General features: G+C 42.0%; 1 protein-coding gene across 6 annotated transcripts in view; it reads left to right on the top strand.

Annotated features, from left to right (window-relative positions):
- The window catches only part of akna (AT-hook transcription factor), a 207,652-nt gene that overhangs the window by 50,624 nt on the left and 135,380 nt on the right, over window positions 1-21,648 (top strand). For 2 of the 6 annotated variants that reach the window (XM_068012644.1, XM_068012639.1), the window contains exon 2: window positions 7,387-7,465. The exons of the other annotated variants lie outside the window; for them this stretch is intronic. The gene's annotated coding sequence lies outside the window, so the exon portion shown is untranslated. The remainder of the gene's footprint in view (window positions 1-7,386; window positions 7,466-21,648) is intronic. 6 annotated transcript variants of the gene reach the window in all.

Genomic DNA, 21,648 nt, shown 5'->3' on the forward strand with positions numbered 1-21,648 from the left:
GCATTAATTAATTGGATTTAAATTCTACCTGCTGCTGTGGTGGGATTTGAACCCCTATTGCCAGGGAATTAGCCTACGCCACTGGATTACTAGTTCCGACATTACCACAACACCACAGTCTGCCCTATTCTTATACGAACATTTGAAAATGATGGGTAGGCAGGAGTGTGGAGTTGCGGTTACAATCAGATCAGCCATGATCTTGTTGAATGATGGAGCAGGCTCGAGGGGCCGAGTGGCCTACTCCTGGCTCCTAATTCGTATGTTTGTAACCCCTCCTTATTCTTGCGTTTCTGAACCTTTTATTCAAACTCCTCCAAAACTCTAATACAAAAGCAAAATACTGCAGATGCTGGAAATCTGAAACAAAAACAGAAAATGCTGGAAATGCTCAGCAGGTCAGGCAGCATCTGTGGAGAGAAAAAAACAGAGTTAACGTTTCAGTTCTGATGAAAGTTCAAAGACCTGAAATGTTAACTGTTTCTTACTCTTCACAGATGTTGCCTGACCTGCCGACTATTTCCAGAATTTTCTGTTTTTGTTTGATCCCAAACTCTGCTGTTCCTATCCTAACTTGCATAATTCCCACTCACCTATCACTTCAATGCTTGTGAGCCGATATTGGTTCCTGGTTTGACAACATCTCGATTTTAAACATCTCATCCTTGCCTTCAAATATCTGCATAGTCTCATCCCTCCCCATCTCTGTAACCTCCTTCAGTCCAAGAAACCTTTGTGATCTCCATGCATGCTCCAATTATGGCTTCTTCCACTCCCCGATTTGCTTCGCTCCACCATTGGTGTCCGTGCTTTCAGATGCCCAGGTTCTAAGCTCTGAAATTGACTCCCTATTACTACTCCATCCTCTCATTCCTCCTTTAAACTGCTCCTTAAAACCAACCTCTGTGACCAAACTTATGTTATCTGTTCTCACATCGCTTTATGTGGCTTGATGTCAAATTGTATCTGATAACACTTCTTGTGAAGGTTCTAGAGACGTTTTACTATGGCAGTTTCTAAATACAAGTTGTTGTTGTAGTCTGGGTGATTGTGTGCAGCGGAGTTTAGCCTGCGTACTGTATTTGTATTGTCAAACCCTGAATCTCTGTGGTTAGGATGTTCAGTTGCAACACATTAATCAATTGGAGTGTAGGGTTTATTTGGGAAAGGGAAGCAAATTCATTGAAAAGTTATTGAGATTATGATTGCTTTGCAAAAGCCTGATAAGCTCCATCACTGGTTATGTGTCAGTGTAGCCCTAACTCTAAATGGGTAATTAGGCTGCCTGGTTGGATCATTGGAGATCGTAGATTGAAGGGTCAAAGCGACATTTTGAAGATCTGATGTTATAGTAAATCATGGAGCAGATTCTGTGAGGCTAGACTCCCACCAGGTTACTTGGCTCAAAAGGAACGCAGAGCAGAGAATTGTGTGCAGAGGTCAGCATATGCTCTCCTGCATTCTCCAGTGTCCCCAGTACCCGCACCACCTATCTCCATTCCCATTGAGAGAGGCTTTGCCCCAAAATTTGCCTTCATATTTCATCTTCAATATGAATTGAAGTGCAAGTACTATGCACATTATGAGGAACAAATCACTGAATTTTTTCCATCGCTCACTCTAGTAATTAGTGATATCTATACTTATTTGGCACTAACATACTGTTAATGACTCTTAACCCTGCATACTAACTTTATATGTGTCTCAGATTAAACTCAATCTGTTTACTGCATCCAGTGATGAAACAAAATTCTTCTATTTCTTCAAGTCAAAAGTGCACCGTCAATATTTTACTAGCCTCACTACAACGTACAACCAGAATCAGGGGCATCCAGGCTGAGCCATGTCATCATTCAAATCATTTATTGCTCAACAGATGATTGTGAAAATATTTCAATCTGAGTCATAGCGTTGGGTTCAAGAATGTTTAGGAACTTGACCTGTAATATATAGGTTTTGAAGTGTTGTAGACCAAAGATTTGTGGTGTTTACTGAAGTGGTTTAACACAAAATTGCCCCTTAAAACTGCGACACAAATTGCTTTTATTTACTTCTTCTCGTTTTCTGTTGCACAGAAGGAATGAAACACTTCTTGTGCAGTGTACTTTGTACTGCATGTCCCCAAGGAATAGGATTTTTGTTTGTCTGTCCTTTTCTTGACACTTTCCTAAATTAATTAAAATCCACCATGATTTAGAACAAACATACGAACATACGAATTAGGAGCAGGAGTAGGCCACTCGGCCCCTCGAGCCTGCTGCACCATTCAATAAGATCGTGGCTGATCTGATTGTAACCTCAACTCCACATTTCTGCCCACACCTGATAACCTTTCACCCCCTTGCTTATCTAGAATCTGTCTACCTCTGCCTTAAAAATATTAACTCTGCTTCCACCGCCTTTTGAGGAAGAGAGCTCCAAAGACTCATGACCATCTAAGAGAAAACATTTCTCCTCATCTCTGTCTTAAATGGCGACCCCTTATTTTTAAATAGTGACCCCTAGTTCTAGGTTCCTCCACAAGGGGGAACATCCTTTCCACATCCACCCTGTCAAGACCCCTCAGGATCTTATATGTTTCAATCAAGTCGCCTCTTACTCTTCTTAAGCTCCAGTGGATACAAGTTTAGCCTGTCCAAACTTTCCTCATAAGACAACCCACCTATTCCAGGTATTAGTCGAGTAAACCTTCTCTGAACTGCTTCAAGCACGTTTACATCCTTCCTTAAATAAGGAGACCAATACTGTACACATTACTCCAGATGTGGTCTCACCAATGCCCTGTATAACTGAAGCATAACCTCCCAACTTTTGTATTCAATTCTCCTCGCAATAAATGATAACATTCTATTAGCTTTCCTAATTACTTGCTGACCCTGTATACTAACCTTTTGTGATTCATGCATTAGGACACCCAGATCCCTGTGCATCGTTTCTAATCTTCTTGCCAAAATGGACAATTTCACATTTTCGCACATTGTAGTCCATTTGCCAGATCATTACCCACTCACCTAACCTATCCATATCCCTTTGTAGCCTCCTTATGTCCTTTTCACAACTTACTTTCCGACCTAACTTTGTTTCATCAGCAAACTTAGTACCTTCGATCCCTTCATCCAAGTAATTTGTATAAATTGTAAAAAATTGAGGTCCTAGCACTGATCCCTGTGGCACACCATTCATTACATCTTGCCAACCAGAAAATTACCCATTTATGCCTACTCTCTGCTTCCTGTTAGTAAGCCAATCTTCTATCCATGCCAATATGTTACCCCCTACACCATGAGCTTTTATTTTCTGCAATAACCTTATCAAATGCCTTCTGCGAATCTCAATACAGTACATCCACCGATTCCCATTTATCCACAGCACATGTTACTGCTTAAGAAAACTCCAATAAATTGGTTAAACATGATTTCCCTTTCACAAAACCAGGTTGACTCTGCCTGATTACCTTGAATTTTTCGAAGTGCCCTGCTATAACGTCTTTAATAATAGCTTCTGAAAATTTTCCCGATGACAGATGTTAAGCTAACAGGCCTGTAGTTTCCTGCTTTCTGTCTCCCTCCCTTTTTGAATAAAGGAGTTACACTGGCTATTTTCCAATCTAATGGAACCTTCCCCGAATCTAGGGAATTTTGGAAAATTAAAACCAACGCATCAACCATCTCACTAGCTTCTTTTAGGACCATTGGATGAAGTCCATCAGGATCTGGGGACTTGTCAGCCTGCAGCTCCAACAATTTGCTCAGTACCACTTCCCTAGTGATTATAATTTTATTGAGTTCCTCCCTCCCTTCAATTTCCTACTTTACAGCTATTTCTGGAATGTTACTTGTATCCTCTATAGTGAAGACCGATGCAAAATACCTGTTCAATTCATCTGCCATCTCCTTATTTTCTCTTATTAATTCCCCAGGCTCATTTTCTATAGGACCAACGCTCACTTTGTTAACTCATTTCTTTTTAAAATATCTATAGAAACTCTTACTACCTGTTTTTATATTTCTAGCCAGCTTTCTCTCGTACTGTAATTTTTCACTCCCTGTTAACCTTTTAGTCATTCTTCGTTGTTCTTCATATGCCCAATCTTCTGACCTGCCACCCATCTTTGCACAATTACATGCTTTTTCTTTAAGTTTGATACTATCTTTAACTTTTTTAGTTAACCACGGATAGTGGGTCCTCCCCTTGGAATTTTTCTTTCTCATTGGAATACATCTATTCTGTGTATTCTGAAATATCCCTTAAATGTCTGCCACTGCATCTCTATTGACCTATCCCTTAACTTTAGTAAGCTCTGCTTTCATGCCCTCATAATTGCCCTTATTTAAGTTTAAAATACTAGTCTTAGATCCATTCTTCTCTCCCTCAAACTGAATGTAAAATTCAATCATATTATGATCGCTGTTACCTAGAGATGCCTTCACCTATGAGGTCATCAATTAATCCTCTCTCGTTGCACAATACCAGGTTTAGTATAGCCTGCTTTCTGGTTGGCTCCAGAACGTGCTGTTCTAAGAAACTATCCTGAAAACATTCTTTCAACTCCTCATCTAGGCTACCTTTGCCCATCTGATTTTTCTCGTCTATGTGTAGATTAAAATCCCCCATGGTTATCATCACACCTTTCTGACAAACTCCCATTATTTCCTCCTTTGTACTCTGTCCTACCGTATGGTTACTGTTAGGGGGCCCGTACATTACTCCCATGCATGACTTCTTGCCTTTATCATTTCTCTTCTCTACCCAAACAGCTTCTACATCCTGTTTTCCTGAACTTAGGTCATCCCTCTCTATTGTGCTAAAATTATGATTGATTAACAGAATCACCCCTCCAACTTTTCCCAGCTTCCTGTCCTTCCTAAATGTCATGTACCCTTCAATATTCATGTCCCAATCTCTGTTATCCTGCAGCCATGTCTCTGTAACGGCTATCAGATATTTTATTTATTTATTTGCAAAGCATTAAGGTAGATAAGTCCCCAGGGCCTGATGGGATCTACCCTAGAATACTGAGGGAGGCAAGGGAAGAAATTTCTGGGACCTTGACAGAAATCTTTGCATCCTCATTGGCTACGGGTGAGGTCCCAGAGGACTGGAGAATAGCCAATGTTGTTCCTTTGTTTAAGAAGGGTGGCAAGGATAATCCAGGAAATTATAGGCCGGTGAGCCTTACGTCAGTGGTAGGGAAACTATTGGAGAGGATTCTTCGGGACAGGATTTACTCCCATTTGGAAACAAATGGACTTATTAGCGAGAGACAGCATGGTTTTGTGAAGAGGAGGTCGTGTCTCACTAATTTGATTGAGTTTTTTGAGGAAGTGACGAAGATGATTGATGAGGGAATGGTGGTGGATGTTGTCTATATGGACTTTAGTAAAGCCTTTGACAAGGTCCCGCATGGCAGACTGGTGCAAAAGGTGAAGTCACACGGGATCAGAGGTGAGCTGGCAAGATGGATACAGAACTGGCTCGGTCACAGAAGACAGAGGGTAACAGTGGATGGGTGTTTTTCTGAATGGAGGGATGTGACTAGTGGTGTTCTGCAGGGATCAGTGCTGGGACCTTTGCTGTTTGTAGTATACATAAATGATTTGGAGGAAAATGTAGCTGGTCTGATTAGTAAATTTGCGGACGACACAAAGGTTGGTGGAGTTGCGGATAATGATGAGGATTGTCAGAGGATACAGCAGGATATAGATCGGTTGGAGACTTGGGCGGAGAAATGGCAGATGGAGTTTAATCCGGACAAATGTGAGGTAATGCATTTTGGAAGATCTAATGCAGGTGGGAGGTATACAGTAAATGGCAGAACCCTTAGGAGTATTGACAGGCAGAGAGATCTGGGCGTACAGGTCCACAGGTCACTGAAAGTGGCAACGCAGGTGGATAAGGTAGTCAAGAAGGCATTCGGCATGCTTGCCTTCATCGGTCGGGGCATAGAGTATAAAAATTGGCAAGTCATGTTACAGCTGTACAGAACTTTAGTTAGGCCACACTTAGAATATTGCGTGCAATTCTGGTCGCCACACTACCAGAAGGACGTGGAGGCTTTGGAGAGGGTACAGAGGAGGTTTACCAGGCTGTTGCCTTGTCTGGAAGGCATTAGCTATGAGGAGAGGTTGGAAAAACTCGGATTGTTTTCACTGGAACGACGGAGGTGGAGGGGCGACATGATAGAGGTTTACAAAGTTATGAGCGGCATGGACAGAGTGGATAGTCAGATGCTTTTTCCCAGGGTGGAAGAGTCAGTTACTAGGGGACATAGGTTTAAGGTGCGAGGGGCAAAGTTTAGAGGGGATGTGCGAGGCAAGTTTTTTACACAGAGGGTGGTGCGTGCCTGGAACTTGCTGCCAGGGGAGGTGGTGGAAGCAGATACAATAGCGACGTTTAAGAGACATCTTGACAAATATATGAATAGGAAGGGAATAGAGGGATATGGGCCCCGGAAGTGCAGAAGGTGTTAGTTTCGGCAGGCATCAAGATCGGCGCAGGCTTGGAAAGCCGAATGGCCTGTTCCTGTGCTGTACTATTCTTTGTTCTTCGTTCCTGTTTGCACTATCAGTTCATCTGTGTTATTTCGAATGCTATGTGCATTCAGATACAGAGCCTTTAGTTTAGTCCTTTTATTACTTTTGTAACGTCTAGACTTGACTGCTGATTTACTCTTAGATTTGTACTCTGTATCCCTTTCTGTCACAGTTTGTTTATCATTTCCCATATTAATAACTTTCTCTCTTGCCGTGTCTGTACTCTTTGATTTACCACATCTTCCCAAATTTGATATCTTGCCCCCACTATTTAGATTAAAATCGTCTCATCTTCCCTCGTTATGCAGCTCGCTAGAACACCTGCCCCAGCACGGTTCAAGTCTAGACTGTCCCAATGGTACAGCCCCCACTTTCCCCAGTACTGGTGCCACTGTCCCACGAACCAGAACCCACTTCACCCACACCAGTCTTTGAGCCACGCATTTGTTTCTCTAATCTTATTTGCCATGTGCCATTTTGAATCTTATTTGCTACATGCCTATTTGAATGTGGCTCAGGTAATAATCAAGAGGTTATTATCTTTGAGGTTCCGCTTGTTAATTTAGTGCCCAGCTCCTCATACTGACTATGCAGAACCTCCTTCCTTGTCCTGCCTATGTCATTGGTACCTACATGGACCACGACGACTGGATCCTCCCCCTCCCACTGTAAGTTCCTCTCCAGCCCTAAGCAGATGTCCCAAATCCTAGAACCAGGCAGGCAACTTGGCCCTCTGGACTCTCAGTCTTTGCTGCAGAGAACAGTGTCAAGGGGCTATATAAGTCTGTCACCTGAAGAGATTTAAAACCACTTGTAAAAGATGTACCCTAAATAAATAATTATACTATTTCAGATGAAAAAGCATACTTCCATGAGTGGAGGTACCCCAGAAAGGAATCGGGACAGCTTCAGGAAGGAAGGGGAGAAAACTGGTGAGAGAAAACTGAAATGGAGGGAAAAAAAGAACAAATTGTTTTTGAAAACTATCAACACTGTTCAAAGTGATGTCATTCTCTGGGATACCTCAGCGCTCAGCTCTTTTGCTGCAAAACCCCTAACGACTTGGGTCTTTTTTCGACTAGCGTTACTCATAATCTTTAGCTTCACATTAATTTTCCCCTTTTTTGAATAATAATGCTCTGAAGATTGCATAAAAGGCTTCACACACAAAAAATCTTTCCACAATTAATGTGCTTCACTGTGAGAAAGAAAACGGAAACGTAATTAATTGGGTAGAGAGGACTCTGACCAGAGGAAGGAGAAAAAACAGTGGAACCTGCTCAGTAATAAAAATGTGACAACTATGAGCAATACACACGACATACAGGGCAACAATGTCCAAAGTAATAAGTGACCTCTGTGGAAAATTGTTTTAAAATTTGAATAATTTTGCCAGTTGGTATTTAGTACTTTGTCAGCTGGAGATGTGTAGGATACATCCATCTATAGGATGGTTTGGGACAGTCAGAAATACAGACCTGTTTTAAAGATCGAACCACCATATAATCATTCTCCCTTTAATGTTCAGGCCCTGCAGTCGAAACAGATTGGGAGATCTGCCCCGGCATATAACAGCGAGGGAAAGGGTGATGTATTGTATTACACCCAGCCTTCAGCATTGGTGCATGTCTTCCAAACCACATCCAAATATACATGTACCTATATTGGGCAGCATATTTATCTTTAGCCAAAGTACCAACAGTAACTGAACTGACAATGAATAGGGAAGTTGCCAAGCAGAATTCTTTAAAATAATCTCATGGAATATCTTCAACATTATGGCACAGCGACTTGTATATTGAAGTCCTTTTGAGGAGGGCTAAAGCTTACAAGGTGAAGGTGTGCTCTAAATGCTGTGTGTTAAACATAAATCCTAGCTGATTAATCACTCCTCATATGCTCAGCAGTAGAGGACAGAAGCAAGCATTTGCATATGAGACATCTGGTAAATCCCAAGGTACTGAGTGGGTGTCTGAATTTCTACCTGTTGCTTGGTTAGGTGCTTTACAGCGTGCACCCCCCTGTCATTTGATTATCTGTAAGTACACAGTGCACATTGTACCTTACAATTAAAGCATAGCCGGTAACTATCTGGGAGCATAACGAATTATTAAGGTCACTGTGCATGGGAGGCGAGAGGAACTCCAGCTTGTTGGCTCTTTCCTTGTGTTGCTATAGTCACCGTGTGCCTCAGAAGTGCTTCAGAAGGAATGTTTGGTAAGCCCGAGGTGTAAAAACTGTGTGTTGCTCAGTCGGGTTTATGCATGTTCGGGGGAGGGAGTTAAGTCAGGAAAACCAGTCACCAAGAAACAGATTAACTGAGGCTTGAATATAACAGATAGATAGCCCTGGAGATACTGGATAGTGGTTTAAACATAAACAGTGAGAAACTACAGATTTGGGACAAATTACTGTAAAGAGAGATTTGTTTCTGGATAATGTAAAGTGTCAGCAATTAACCATGAGTGCATCATTTTTATTAAGGCTGAGATCCTTGATGAATCTACTTTGCTTTGATCTGCAGTATTCTTTCTCGACTGATCTAACTTATCAGTTCCAGGGTATGTCCATTACCCAAGTAAATGAAGTCACAGTCCCTATGAACCTTGGCAGATGAACAGTTGATATATAGTGTATATAAACAGATTGGTGTGTACAGCGCATTTAATGCAGGCAGTGTTGTTTCTTACATTTTCAAGGGCCACTGTTGCCATGGTGAAGTGTCTTGAAAGAAGCTTTGCTGAAATTGGGTAGAGAACAGCAAAGAATATGTGGTGATTGTGTCAGTGCAGCAATAATCACGTGTGTTACGACAAAATGCATTTGATGGCTTTTTTTTTAAAGGCAAAGATAAAAACTTGTTTAAAGTACATTACAAATGTTTAGAGTTGTAGCAGATACAGTCCCCATTGCAATATAAACTTTTTTTTCTCTGAGCCAACATGACAGTGTTACAGGAGTGTTTTCGGAGCAGGCTATTTCTGGTTGTTTCAGGAAGCCATCCTGCCCACAAATTGCCTAATACAGCAGGTTTCAGAATGGTACTGCCTTTAGCAAGGGATACTGTTTGGCAACCTTAGTTTAGGACTGTACAATATTTTGCTCTACTTTGTCTAAGTAATGAGCTAGAAAGACAATTTGTGCTTCAAAATTATCTTATAAGTACAAATATTGAATTATTAACACACCCTCTCAATTATTCTGATTTGATCCTTTGTGAAGTTATGTCCTTTTTTAAAGTATCCACTTGGTAGTGGTAGTGCTCTCATCTCTGAATCAGAACATTGTGGCTGCAAGCCCCACTTGAGGAATTGAACATATAATCTAGGCTAAGACTTCAATGCAGCACTGAGCGAGTGCTACATTGTCAGAGGTGCTGGCTTTCAGCTGAAAGGTTTACCAAGGCTCCAACTGAGGATGCCCCAATTGCACTCAATTTTAAAACAGTATTAAATAATACTAGAGTTTTGAAGTATAGAATAGTACACGCAGTCCCACTAACCCTGAGCCCCAATTCCCATCTCCTCTCCACTTCATCAGAGACCCAATCCCCCTGCTCCTTTCTTCCTCTGAACCCCATTCCCCAGTCTTCCTCTCTCTAGACCCCAATCCCCATTTACATCTCCATCTCTTGCCAACCTCGCATCCCTCAACCCAAGTCTTCCACTCTTACTCAAACCCTATGTCCCAACCTCTCATTTCCCAATGTCTCCCAAACTGCCATTCCTCTCGCCCCAGTCTCTCCAGACACTCTCCTCCATCTCCAGTGACCCTCTCTCCTCCATCCCTCAGCCTCCCTCTCTTGCCTTGATTTCCGAATACTTCAGCTTCCCATGCCGCCACCTGAATTCTGATGGTTCCCGGCACATCAGCCAGTTCCAGTTCTCTATGGCAATCGGTGGTATCAACGAGCCAGAGGCTTCTTTGTGTCAGCAGCCGATGATGTCAGGCGGGAGGGTCGGGGTGTGGCATTGCTATAGCAGCATCTGGGAGATCTATACCCCATTCTGGGAAAGTCCTAGGAAAATCAGGATAAAGGCTGGCTACCCAACCCGAACCCGATGGGACCTGACTACGTGTGTCGGGTTTGGGTCAGGTCAGGTTGCACTTCTGGGTCCAGCATTCAGGCTCGGGTCAGGCCGATCGGACACGCTCTATCACAGGTAAGTGGCACCAATGTGAATTTAATTTTTGGACTAGAAAGGTGGTTTTGGTTCAGTTATTTTAAGCTTGTGCAGATCAGCAACAAAGTGAAAAACGGAAGGTAAGTTAACTGAAGGTCAGGTCAGCTTGGGCGCGGGAAAAAAATGGAAGGACTTGGGCTGGGTTGGGCTCGGGTCGGATGTGGTTCTGTCGGACTTGGGTCAGGTTTTTTCTTTGCAGTCCCGAGCAGGCCTTTAATGCAGGATGGTTAGCAACCCTATTGTGCCCTTGAACTAGGTTTTGGGTCCAAACATATTGCAATCAGGCATCTCTGTTTCCCTTTCCTCATATATGTGCTGTCCCTCTCCTATTGTGGCAATAATGTGTGTTTTCAGTGCGATTGTGTTCACTTCTGTTGGTGCGATCATGCTTCCTCCTACCCTGATCAAGTGTGCTGAATGCAAAGTGGCAACCTGTGTTCAGTGCAACATTATTCCAATCTCTCTTTCAGAGATTGTGGCCACATAGTCCCCCACCAGTGTTGTGCTGTGTTCTTAAGCCATCATTAAAGATAGACGTGCATATCTGTGGTTGTGAACAATAAAATCTTCTCTCGTGTTGCCTTCTGGCACTCAGCTCTATTAATGTCTTCTGCAGGCTTCGATTGGCATGCTCTTGCGAAATGTCCCATTTTTCTGCAGGCTTTACACTTCTTTCCTCTCACAGAAGTGAGGATATGCACCACTGCAATGATTGCGTGTTCGAATATGAGGTGATTGTAATCTCTGTCTTGTACTTCCTTGACGTACCTTGGACCTTTCTCTGGGTTTCCTCTGTGCCCTTGTGTTTGGTGTGTTTCTCTGGTGAAACCTTCCTTTTGCGGCATTCACGAATTCTGTCGGCGATCCTGACCTGGCCTCAGGAGATTCTCACCTTATGTTACTTGCGTCTTTTCCTCTCAGACTTCAGCTGTCTTTCGCTGGCTTCCAACATTCTGCCAATATCAAGTAACCTTTGCCCATTTAACGATTCACCCTTTCTAAAGAGCTTGTCTTCTTAGTCTTGGTGACTGGCAGGTCATAATGATCTGGGAAATGACTTCCTTGTCCACGTCTGTGAATTTGCAATTCTGGCTCGGGCTTCTGAGTTTTGAAACATTGTGGTCAAGGGTCTCACACTTATCTTTTTTTGCTTGCCTGAAGACATAAATTTCGTAGTGATGATTTGTTGTTGGTTGAATATATCTTGTTAGACTATTCTTCACTATGTCATAATCATCGTTGGTTCCGGTGTCTGTGAGTGTATCAAAGATATCGTCGACTTTTGGTCTAGTATAGTATAAGAGTAACACTCTTTCTTTGGGGTGTATTGATATCCATTAGGTGTTCGATTCTTGCTAGCCTTTGGGTTGCTGTCTGTCTCTGTAAAGGCTGGAAAGACTGGCAATTGTGCACACATGGTAATTGTTTTGTTTTAAATCTGGAATCCTCAATGCAAGTTTTCTGTATGTTCCAGGGTTGTCTGTGTGGTTTCTTTTTTTTTAAGCCTTGTCTCCAGAAAATATAGTTCTGTGTTCTGAAGTCTTCATTAAAGATAGACACAGGCTTTAACACAAACGCTATTTGTTGTCCTACTTATCTACATTGTATGATCTCAGGTCCAGGCCTTTCCCTGTTTGGTATGTGTGTGTGCTCTGTCTGCAAGCCATGTGCTGAGTATGCCTCTCAAAATGGTGTGTCCTCCTTATAGATGTCTGATGTTGCATCAGTGGCCTGGTCTCTTAAAGGTATAGTTTCGTAAAGGTGAAGTTACTGCTACGCTATATTATAACACCCACCTCCCCTCCAGGCCAAATTCCCTGGGACTCCTGGATCCCAATTTATAATCTATGCTCCCAGGTATTCACACTGCCAGTTGAGTGGCCCAAAGCCTGAACTCCATTCCTTCTCCAAGAAGCTTCCTCATACCCATTTCCTGAGTAATCCCAAACCCCATACCCTTTCCTGCTCCTTGCCAAATTCAGTCTTTTTGTCTGCTGCCTTCCACTGGACAACCCCAGGCCCAAATCCCTGTTACCTTCAATACTCCATCACAACCTCCCAGCATGAACTTCCAACTCTTCCATGGATCAGATCCACAACTTCATTCTGTAGTTTCATTGTGGTTGTTGTATTGTTTTGGCATGTGATGGATCACCATAAGAACTGCGTAACAACTGATCTATAAGAAGAACGTGTTGTTACTTAGACTGGGGCATTACTCTTTACTTCTTCAGCGCTATGGTATTTTTAGTACTGTTTCTTTAAAATTAGAGAGCAATTGTATTTAAATATAAGCACACCTTGTAAATTTTGTAAAATAGCACAACTTGACACAGTAGGTGTCCCTGTTTTTTGTGGGCTGTGTCTTTGACTGTGTTACAGGTTTAGAGGTATGTGTCCAATGAACTGTGCCAAATGTTAATATTTTTCAGATATTATCTCAGTAAGGCTAAAGTGAAGTTATTTACCAGTAATACAGAGATACATATTTTTCAACTATAAGAAACCAGACAAACTTGAGTATTGCTGAAAGAGACATGCTGTCGAAGCTTTTCATTTTGCACTCATAGGGACAGATGCAAGAATGCCAAATTTCAAAGGGAGCAACAATTTGTACTGCATGAGGAAAGGATGCTGATTCATTGGCAAGTCAACTCTGATTGGTCAAGGTGTTGCCATACAGAATGCACAGGGGAACTATTGTCCCCCACGCTTTTGTTTAAAACAAATAAGGCACAACACCTGTAAGTGTTCCTTTTGCCTGCAAAGGACAGGTCTATGCCTATGAATATATGTAGCTTCCAGCAAGCATAAGTGAGTCACATTGTGAGCCCGACTGATAATCTTAGTGTAATTCTTAGCACACTCGGGATTGCCTACCACACAAATGAGTAACATGATATATGAATTCCAGTGCCGGTGCGATGCCAGGTATGTAGGCTGTATGTCCCATCGACTGGCAGATCATATCAAACAGCACGTCCCTTTGGCTATTCACAATAGGCAGAGTACTGACCGTACTCAACCAGTCATGCTTACAAAACTCAGAATACAATGTCTAATGTTAGATGTGATTCAGCGATTGGACAGCATTTACCGAATAATCCCAAGTGTGCTAAAAATTACAATAACAACGATTTTGTCAGGAACGACGGTCTTCCCACTGAGAGGCCAATAGAGGCTCTTAAGAGGCCTATTAATGGCCACTTAAGCACTTCTTCCCCCCGCCATTGGGATTTAACCAGCAGCCGGGCTAGGGGTGTGTGGAGGGGTGGGGGGGTGACTCACAGGGAGGTCACCTCTAAATAGAGAGACCTCCCTGTGAGGCACCCCCATGCTCGCTGGGCCTACCGGACAGGCCTTGGCGACATTGTCTCACTTTTCCGAGCTCCGGGTCTCCAGCGCTGGGCCTGGGTCCAAGGCCTCTGCAGTACCAGCAATGGCCAGTTCTCCCGGTGGCGTTGCCGATACTGCTGAGCTGCTGGCCCTGTGATTGGCCGGCAGCCCTTGGAGACGGGATCCCCGTCTTTAAAGGGATGGAATCCTGTGCTGGGCAGTTAGGTTCCAGAACAGCGTAGGATCGCACCGGGTGAGGGAGGGCGCTCAAAAAGGCCGATCCAGGGATTCCCCCCACCTTTACTGCTCAGTGCCGGGAGCTGGGCCTGCGACACAAAATGCAGCCCGATGAGTGCAAGACAAAAAGCTTCGCCAGCATGTCTCTTTTATCAGCAATAAACCAGACATCATAATGACAAAAATGCTAGGAATCCATTAGTATCTGTAACCAGTGCTTTTTTTCAGAAGTGTTGTGACTTTCTCCCCGATGTGAGTTGTTGCAATACATTTTTCAACAAGAAATGTCAACAGATGAGCTGCACATTTCTTCACACAACCTTCTCCATTTATTACTGTGCAGAATTGTTTCACCTCGTTGCTCTCGGGTCTGCCAGTGGATAAAAAAATGTTTACATTTCTGAATGATTAAAGCTGGTGGTTGAAAAATAGTATGAAGGATAGATGGCTGGAAACTTTGATCATTCAAAGTCTGCAGACCTATGCATGCTGTTTGAGATTTCACTAAATAATGCATGTTTGTCAGACTCTGAAATACAGCTTATACAATATTCCAGTGAGCGAGTGGTCAATCTATGGAGCAGACGCCCCAGGGAGACAGTGAAATCAGATGGAATTGATTCATTCAGATGCAAATTGGATAGGTTTGTTTCAGAAAACAACATTTTGGGATACAGTATCTGAGTAATTTGAGACAAGACATGTAGTACATATAGCATGATTGGGAGGAAAAAGCTGACTTTGGACCTGTGGTTTTCCTCATGCCATTTTTGAGTCTGTTGTAGACTAATTGATAGAGATTGATTGATATGATTAGTCAACAATCCATCATCATAGCATGATGCAACTACCAGGACAGGAGGAGGCAAAATAGTTGAACCTTAGTCTTTTTCATCCAGTAATTCTTATGTTCCTATGCATAGTATATTACAATGTATGTATTTGATATAGTGAAAGACATATTCGAAAACTGCACATCATTTACTTTGGGAAATTGGTAATACTTGATGCAATGAGATTGTTACAATGTTATCACAATGTTGCGAGTACAAAAAGCAAAGTATTAATGAGGGGCTCTGAGAGAATGTCAGACTTCTGTTCAAGGTTTTGACGTCAAAAATAAAGATATCACCACAAGTATGACTTTAGCACTGAACATGAAATTATGGCTTTGTGAATCTGAACGTAGTTGATAAAAATGCAAAGGAAAAGTTCTCTTGGCACAGCAGTCTATGTTGCTCAATGGGCTGAGATGAGCTTGCAGAGGTTGGTAGGCTCAGCACTTCCTAGAGATTGTTGAAATAGAAGTTAAGCAGTGCAATCATGTTTAAAAGGTGCAGATATTTGATTGCAACATCTGTCTTTTACTATAGAAATTCTCAAACTCTTGAGAACAAATGAATGGGTACATGAAATTGAAGCCCTTGGGCGGGATTTTATCTTGCACTTGGAGAGAGGAATGGAGGCGAGGGTGCAAACAAAATGGCAGGGGGAGCCGTTCCCAACATTGTCCTGGCCCCCTGTCATTTTCCCTGGGGCGGGGAAGGCCAAGGACTTCCTGCCCCTAAGCATTTGAGGCCCTTAAGTGGCCAAATAATGCCCTCTTAAGGGAAGCCTCCCGCCTCCACTCCAATTTTGTGGAAGGAGGAGGAGCCTGCCGCTGCATGAAGACGCTGCCATGTGAGACCTGGTGGCCTCCTGGCAGGGTTGGCGGGGTCCCTCCTTTGAGGGCAATCCAAGGCCCTCCGGGAAGATGCACCCCACCCACCCTGTAACTTAGGCAATTAATCTCGGCTGATGCTTCAGTGCAGCACTGAGGGAGCATTGCACTATCAGAAGTACTGACATTTGAATGAGATGTTAAATGAGGCTCCATCAGGTGGATGTTAAAATATCCCTTGGCGCTATTTCGAAAAAGAGCAGGAGAGTTTTATATGGTGTCCTGACCCATAATTGTTCTTCAACCAACATCACTATAACAGATTATCTGCTCATTTATCTCATTGTTTTTTTTGGGACCTTGCTTTGTGCAAAGTGGCTACATTTCCTACATTACAGCAATGGCTACACTTCAAAAGTCATTCATTGGCTATAACGCACTTTGTGACATCCTGACATTGTGAAAGGCGCTATTTGAATACAAATTCTTCCTATTTCTTTTCTTACTAATGGGAACTGGAACCTCGTGAGCCAAAGTGTGCTGACATTATTATGTCCTATTTGATGGTAACAGTCACTACATTTTTAATAAATACTGATTACAATGTGTTTATGAGAAAATAGTATTCAATACTATTGTAACCTAAATAGATCTGGTGCAGTTCTATACACAATACAGCACTAACGTTCCAGGATAATTCCAACACAGTTACACTATAGATAAGCAACACTCAAAATATTTGTTTAATCTCTATCTGTACATTTAAAAACAAGTTGCTCAAAGCCAGGTCTTTTACAGAAGTCAATCAATATGAAGAAAGGTCATCTTATAGTGATCTTTAATTATCTGTAATGGAGCCAGATGGCAATGACTCCACTTGGAGCATTTGTTAAGCCATGTTTTTTGATGCAGACAGGACTGGGATAGCCCTTTAAAGTAATTAAAGAGCATAAAAATTACCCATGAAAGATAATCTTAGAGACATTTTCAGATAATTGGGATCACTTGCAGTGAAAGTTGTTTTGAGTTTCCTGGTGTCAAATTATGCACAGAATGAAGACTGTCTTCAAGGAAGGATGGTGTCAGGTTGTGTCCCTTTCTGGAATCAGTACCTTTTGACCCCAAAAATAGTAAATGAACTGTAACTGTCAATTACTATGACAACAGCAATTTTGCTTCTGGATTGCGACCAATTCCTTTAAATAGTGACCTCATCAGAATTCCAAACAGTCGAATGCCTATTGTGTTTTGCCTTGCAGCGCTACTTTGAAAAGCAACACTCGGCTTTCACAGTTTTCTGGCAAATAGTGAAAGATTACTTATACTCGTCTAGGAATTGGCAATAAGGAGACTTATTTTGTTCCATATCCCTTGACGCCCTTGCCTTGTAAACAAAAAAATATCATCCTCAATCTTGAAAAAATTCAGTCTTTTGGGGAAGAGAGTTTACAGATTTTCACCACTTCTCTATGTGGAGAAAGTGATTCATGATTTTACTCCTAAAATGGCCGAGCTCTAAATTTAAGATTACTCCACCTTAATCTGGATTCCTTTACCAGAGTAAATTGTTTCTTTCCTATTGAATCTCTATTATTTTACAGTCCTGGATTAGATCGCCGCTCAATCATTTAAACTCAAGGGAATATAAGCCAAGTTTATACAACATGTCTTCATAATTTAACCCTTTAAGCCACAGTATCAATTTGGCGAATCTGCATTGTACCCCTTCCAAGGCAAATACGTCTTAGCTGAGGTTCAGTGCCCAAAAATGAACACTTTATTCCAGATGGGGTCTGGCCAAGGCGCTGTACAATTCGAGCAGCACTTCTACTTTTTTGTATTCCAGTTCATTTCATTTCCATTCATTTACTGGATCAAGCTACAATTGGGAGCACAGGAGCCGTGGATAATCTGCTGAGCTAAAGCTCCAGGTACTTTTACAGTTCAAACTGAGATCCTGGAATGAGTGGCACTCAGAGACCTGAGTCCTCCATGCATTGCTGTCTTGATGTGCCATCATTCCAAATGAAGGCCCACTGGACAATTTTTATCTTGCACTTTGTACACGTTGCAAGGTCAGAGTGGGGATGTTTGCTGATGAGTGTCTGATGTTTGGTACCATTCACAACTCCTCAGATACTGAAGCAGTCCATGTAGAAATACAGCAAGACCTGAACAACATTCAGGCTTGGGCTTATAAGTGGCAAGTAACATTTGCACCACACAAGTGTCTGGCAATGACAATCTCCAACAAGAGTGAATCTAACCTTCTCCCCTTTACATTCAATGGCATTACCATCACTGAATCCCCCACTATCGACATCCTGGGGGTTAGTTACTATTGACCAGAAACTGAACTGGACTAGCCACATAAATACTTTGGCTACAAGAGCTGATCAGGGACTGGGAATTCTGCAGTGAGTTACCCATCTTCTGACTCCTCAAAGCCTGTCCACCATCTATAAGGCACAAGTCAGGAGTGCGACGGAATACTCTCCACTTGCCTGGTTGAGTACGACTCCAACAGCACTCAGGAAGCTCGACACCACCCAGGACAAAGCAGCCTGCTTGATCGTCACCCAGTCCACCACCTAAATATTCACTCCCCTCCACCACCAACGCACAGTGGCAGCATTGTGTACCACCTACAAGATGCATTGTAGCAACTCACCAAGGCTCCTTCGACAGCACTTTCCAAACCAACGATCTGTTCCATGAAGAAGGACAAAGGCAGCAGACACATGAGAAGACCACCATCTGCAAGTTCCCCTCCAAATCACACACCACCCTGACTTGGAAATATATTCCCATTCCTTTATTGTCGCTGGATCAAAATCCTGGAACTCCCTCCCTAACAGAACTCTGGGTGTACCCGCACTAGATGGACTTCAGTGGTTCAAGAAGGCAGTTCACCACCACCTTCTCAAGGGCAATTAGGGATGGGCAATAAATGCTGGCCTTGCCAACAATGCCCACATCCCATGAAACAAATAAAAAAAACATTTTGGAGCTGCTTTTATGCCTGAATCAGCCATGATCTTATTGAATGGTGGGGCAGGCTTGAAGGGCCGAATGGCCTACTTCTGCTCCTATTTCTTATGTTCTTATGAAGTTTACCAGCCATGTATTTCAAATTGAAGTGTGTCTGAATTTCTTTTTGCTAAGGAAAGTAAAATGTGCTCCATATTTGATTAGGTATTGATACAGAACTAGTCCCGGCATCTGTGCTATTGCATTATGATGCTTTTCTGCATTAAATTTGTATTCCGGTGTAGATGGGAGTGTGGAATTCAAGACAGAAACAGATCAGCCATGATCTTAGCAGATGGCAGAGCAGGCTCGACGGGCTGAATGGCCGACTTCTGCTCCTAATTTGTATGGTCGCATGGTCGTAAATATGGTAAAAATGTGGAGATGCAAGCGGCTGGCACAACCGAAAGCACTTATAATAAATCTGTTGTTAACAGTCACAAACCTACATTTGAATTGGTCTGCTGTGCCACTGGTATTCTGCTGTCAAGTAATTTATATTCCCAAGCATAGCCAATATTGGAAAAGCCATACCTCTGCTTTTCATGTTCCAATAATATAAAGGTACCTTTTAACTGTGTGCTAGTAAAGAACAAGGGCAGAATTGTCCCCTCTCTTTGCAATAAAGCAAGGGTCTTTTTCTAAGTTATAATTTCTATAGTAATTTTATCAGCGGTGCAAACTGTTATTTAAGTGGATTGTACCATTTATTTGTCCAAGATGTTCTGCTATATGACCCTCCAAAATATTTTTTATGAAGTCTTGGCATTGATGAGGATGAAATGATAGCGACAAGTCTTTCATTACACTTGGGATTGCTTCCAGTATCTGGGTTCATTTTGTGCCAGCATTTGTATTGGTCTGCTGTGTCACTGAAAAAATGAAGTTGATCCTTTCATAAACATAAATGCAACCAGCTAAATATGAAAGATTTTGAGATTATATGATGCACAGAAGAGCAACAAGCATAGCTATTGTAGTGAAATTTGTAAAATATTTTGTATAATGCTTCATAAATTTGACTGATAGCAATTTGGGCAGATTCAAAAGAGCATGGCAAAGCAATAACTTAAATCCTAATGAACCCACCCACTGAGCTTAATGCTTGTAGGCTGAATGGGTTTGTCAGTAAGTTATAATTCTGAGAACTGTAGCTCTCTACCAAAATAATTATATTCCCCTAAAGGAGATCACCACTGTAGAGCTAATGCTACATTTCAGGAGTATTTCAATAATAATGCATAAATATATCAACAATAGTAAATAGTCTAGGAAAACCAAATGTGAAATATTTCTACAAATTAAACTTTGACACTAGAACAATGTGGGGCACAGGTTTGCATTAATGAAAGCCACAGTTAGGCCCGACGCCAGGAAGTAGTTCTTCACATAACAGGGCTGATTATTTCCAGGCAGAGAATGGGCAGGCATGATGCCTGAGCTATTTTGAGGTCCTGAGACACCTTTACATGCTCTACCGCATGAGCTGCAGATGCCAAGATGGTGCCCGGCCACTGCTTGCTAGTTCTGGGGAGTGGGAAATGACCTGAACATGATTCAATGCAGACAATTGTAAGACTAGATGCTCCTCATTTCACTTCTTCCACTCTATGTAAAGCTGCAGGAGCTTAGACTGTGTTCCTTGTTTGCATTTAATGATTTCTGCCCCCCTGACATAAGGATAGTAAGGTGATAGACTTTGATAACTATCTTAATAGTCAAGTCCAAGCTCCAATAGTAAGAGCAAAGCTGTACTAACATTAGAATTATTCAAAATGTGCTTGTTTCATTTTATTGGTACTTCATTTTGATTGTTTTTGTCCCCAGTAGTTTTCACCCATACATCAGCTCTTGTACAACACACAACCATCTGTGACCTGACAGAAGGCAGAGGTCTGCTCCCAGACATAGCAGAGAAGCTCTGTTATTAGCTGGTCGGAAATACACAGCACAGCTGAGATTTGGGTTAACCTTCCTGTCTGATTATCCCTCAGGGGATGTTCCTGGGGGAACCAAAGCTTTGAACCTGCATCTTATTGTGTCTTGGCAAAGCATGAGGGCATATTATCCTATTGAACTGTCAAGCCACATTAGAATTAGTTCTGTTGATTTACTGGAGTAAAGCAGAGCATTAAATACACTGTAAACAACGAGTAAAGAACAGAATTTAATTTTTAATGTTGGTGATTATTGTGCAACCTAGATGCAATGAAAAGTAATGATAATGATTACATAGCTGGAATGAAAACCAAATAATGATAGCTGCAATGGAATTTATGATCACTGGAGAGTCAACACCACACAGATCATATCTAAAACTAACCTTTTGAAAGGTGAGAATAGCATACCATTCCCAAGTATTGCTTGTGTTCTTCAATTTGTGTCAAAGACCTTCCTAACTTGGAAGGGCTAATTTGATGCACTGTTACTGATGGGGTTTATTACCTATATGTTGTATGTTTCTGGGATGCACAAAGCGAAAGGTTGTCTCAAGTGTCTCCTGAACAAGATATAGTCAGATTGGATATTGTTAGAAAATATGGGTTCACCCAGTTTTATTTCCACCTCTTACACTACAGAACTAAACGATCAGCTATTATGAAAATAAATATGCTGAAATCAAAACTTTTAATACAAATATGTACCATTTGAATGAAGGTTTTTTGTC

Source organism: Heterodontus francisci, chromosome 32 (assembly GCF_036365525.1).
Source record: "Heterodontus francisci isolate sHetFra1 chromosome 32, sHetFra1.hap1, whole genome shotgun sequence".
Classification (NCBI taxonomy): Eukaryota; Metazoa; Chordata; class Chondrichthyes; order Heterodontiformes; family Heterodontidae; genus Heterodontus; species Heterodontus francisci.